We start from the raw sequence: 3889 nt of genomic DNA on the forward strand, positions 1-3889 counted from the left end.
AATGAGCCCAAAACTAATTCTTCAAGGATCCTACGCCTGCTAATACCCAATCCTTGATCACCATCCTGAAATGGAAATGATCTGAAACAGGATGTTACAACTATGACGATTCGCGAAGGCTTTAGAGATTTTTGTCAAGGCCTCCAACCACTTTTTAGGCCTATTTGTAGAAACACGGCTAGATCTGATGTCATTAAGTTGTACGATGAGGAAAAGGCAAGGATGATGCATTTTTTTGGAGAGTATTCAAGGTAGGATTGCAATAACTACCGACGTGTGGACTGCCAACTACCAAAAAAAAAGGATACATGACAGTGACAGCCCATTTCATTGATGATTCTTGGCAATTACAAAGTCGTCTTTTGAGGTAATACTTAATTTATATTAATTTCTTTAATCTATTAGTATGCATTCTTTAATTAAATTGAATTTATTTTGTTAACTGGTAGGTTTATATATGTGTCATGTCTCCATATTGCTAAGAAACTAACTAATGTGTTGATGAATAGTTTGGTGGACTGGAACATAGATAAAAAATTATCAACTTTAACTGTTGATAATTGTTCAACAAATATATTGCATGATAGATTTGATGGTAGACAAACTACCTTTTGATAGCTTGATTTTGGGTAGAAGCATGTTTCATATGCAATGTGTTACGCATATTTTGAATTTAATTGTGAGGAGTGGGTTGGATGTTTTTGGATATGGGATTGAGAAAGTGCGTAACAATTGTAGTTTTTGGATAGCTACACCAAGAAGACTTGATACATTTCAAAAAAATGCAAAGTGTGAGAATGTTTCTTGTGAAAAAAACCTAGTTCTTGATTGTAAAACACGATGGAATTCTACGTATTTAATGCTTTCCACAACTTTGAAATACAAGAAGGTGTTTTGTCGGTTACAACAACGTGAGCCCCAATCTAAGAATGCAGCCGATGAGAAAGAGTGGGCTTTGGCAAGTGAGCTTTGTGATAGACTAAAAATCTTTTATAATGTCACATAATTATTTTCGGGAACAAAATATCCAACAACCAACATTTTTTCCCCAAAATATGTGAAATAAAGTTTGCTTTAAAGAAATGGGATACATCTAGTTTCATTGAAATAAGCGAAATGTCAAAAAATATGATTACAAAGTTTGATGAGTATTGGAAAGAAAGTCACGGGGTGTTGGCTATGGCAACGATATTGGATCCAAGGTTTAAGATGAAGCTCCTAGAGTATGTTTTTTTTTCCTATTATCTATGGAGTAGATAATGCAAAAGATGAAATTCAAAAAGTTCGTCAAATTTGTGAAGATATATATCTATGATATGAGTCAAGTGTTATGAGTCAAGCAAGTAATGATGATATTACTAGTAAGCCCACTTCTAGTTGAGATGCAGCTCCCGCAAGTAACATGGACTCATTAGATGCTTTCTTTTCATGGAATTCTTCTACTAGTGAAGTTTTTGTAAAAAATGAATTAGAAAGGTACTTAGAGGAAGACACTTTACCCTGGATTCATGAGTTTGATGTGTTAGGTTGGTGAAAGTTAAATGGGGTTAAGTATCCTACATTGTGTTTGATTGCAAAAGACATATTAGCCATTCATATCACCACTTTTGCTTCAGAGTCTTCTTTTTCTACAACTGGTAGAATCCTTGGTCCACATAGGAGTAGACTTCTTCCGTCAACAATTGAAGCTACCATATGCATTCAAAATTGGTTATGGGAGGGTAAAAAAATATGTATGAGTTTGCTTGAACCATTGTTTTTTAATTCATTTTAATATATTATACTTATTACCTTTATTTATTTTTTCTTTGTTAGGTTGTGTTATTGATGGTGATGATGTACATTCAAATGAAGACGACGAGGGACTTGAGGTAAGCTTGTTCAATTTGTCGTTTTGTATTGAATAAACTAATATAATAATTTATTTTATTATTATTTTTGTTATTTATTTATGGAGGATATTGGAATGTCAGTGAATGAAGAGTTGAAGAAAATTAATGAATACTGAAGATTTAGTGAATTGGTGTTTTATATTTGTAATTTTAGATTTGTCGTATTTTGCATTTGTAATGTTGGATTTGTCTTCATAAGATTGTTGGATTTGTCTTTGTAAGATTGTAAGATTGTTGGAATTGTTGGATTTTTAATTTTTTAGTTTCTAAAATATTAGGTTTTAAGCTTTTAAATTTATTATAATAGTATTTTTGCCAAAAACAAAGCAGTTTTTTAGCAAAAAAATCAATTTTAAGCCGGGGAACCAGGGGAACGGAGGCGGGACCAGGGGCTGTGTAAACGGGGGATCCGGGGTGGGACCGGGGACAGGGGCACCTATTTCCGCTCCCCTCCCGTTTGCCCCATTTGACATCCCTATTAATTGTATATACTATTATGAATATACAACTTGCTGATAAATTATTGGTACATATACGATTATGGCGGCCAAAGTTTTCTGCACAAAATTAGCAGCCAATATGATAGCCGATTGGAATGAGATTTGTCATTTTCCCACCATTTTTAAGGTCGGTTGGACTTAATCTGAAACCGTTATATATTCTTATTTTGGTTACATTGATGTTTTGAATAACACAAGAAAATCGTTTGCATAGCGAAATAATTAATATTATTTATAAAACTTCTAGAGAATAACAAATATTCAAAAATATGACATTACATGGTTAATTTAAATTATAAAACATATACGGAAATACGGAATATCGAGTATATTGTTTGAAAATTAATGATATTCCACTATTTGGCAAAATAGTACCAAAATTTTCATATATCGATCATAGTTTGTGGAAATTAATAATGACCTTTAACATAAAGTAACTAAAACAATGCGGGATTGTTGGCCGACAACTTGTTACAATTATTTCAAGAAGGTCAAGGCTAATAATCATGGGTGAATCAAAGCTTAAAGATCTTGTATATAATGTGCTCAATATAGGATTCTTAATTTAATTGATTCAACAATTATTGTTCATGCTCTTTACACTCTTAGTTGTTTCAGTGATGAACTAGTTAAGAGAAAGCTTGAAGTATTTCAAAGTTTCGGGTCACTAAAATTGAATGTTTAGAAATGTTTAAAAGGGCTCATGGATTGCTTAGAGTATCTGAATCCAAGTTAAACCATGGGTGAATCAAAGCTTAAAGATATTGTATATAATATGCTTAATATGGGTGAATCAAAGCTTAAAGATATTGTATATAATATGCTTAATATAGGATTCTCAATCAATTCAATAATGCATGTTCATGCTCTCTACACTCTTAGTTGTCTGAGTGATGAAACAGCTAAGAGGAAGCTTGAAGTATTTCAAAGTTCCGAATTCACTAAAACTGAATGTTTAGAGATGTTTGAAAGGGCTCCTAGATTGCTTAGAGTATCTGAATCCAAGTTAAATCTTGGAATTATTTTTTCTTAAATACAGTTTGATAAGGTCGTGTTAGTTCATCTGCCTACTTGTTTGATGCTTAGTTTGGAAGAACAATTGATTCCCAAGTACAAATTTTAAATATTTTGATATCAAAAAAGGTTTTGAAGAAGACAACTAAGTTTCTTAATGTGATGTGGTTGCCTAAAGGTGAGTTCCTGGGGAAACTCATATCTAAGAATAGAGATAATGTTGAGGAGTTGTTATTGGCTTACAAATGTTGTAATTTGGTTGTGCCAAAACCAAAAGAATAAAAAAGAAAACAAAGTTTAGGTTTCGTAAGTGATTTTAGATGTATAAGTGGAATTTACAAAATATAATGATCGGGAGATTACACCATGTATGTTGGAGTATAGGAGTAGTATTGTAAAAGTCGGCTTAGGCAGCCGATTAATCGGAATCAGGTAGGGGTCGATGCACCTAATTGGGAATTTGCCAAAAAAAAAACTCGGAAT

General features: G+C 32.6%; 1 long non-coding RNA gene across 1 annotated transcript; it reads left to right on the plus strand.

Annotated features, from left to right (window-relative positions):
• Positions 1-413: 413 nt before the first annotated feature.
• Positions 414-2026, plus strand: LOC145033436 (uncharacterized). The gene is made up of 3 exons (XR_013677551.1): positions 414-1733; positions 1816-1871; positions 1958-2026. It is a non-coding gene; the product is annotated as an uncharacterized LOC145033436 (long non-coding RNA).
• The last annotated feature ends 1863 nt before the right edge of the window (positions 2027-3889 follow it).

The sequence above is a fragment of the Lactuca saligna genome, chromosome 3, assembly GCF_052625555.1.
Source record: "Lactuca saligna cultivar CGN05327 chromosome 3, ASM5262555v1, whole genome shotgun sequence".
In the NCBI taxonomy this organism is placed as follows: domain Eukaryota; kingdom Viridiplantae; phylum Streptophyta; class Magnoliopsida; order Asterales; family Asteraceae; genus Lactuca; species Lactuca saligna.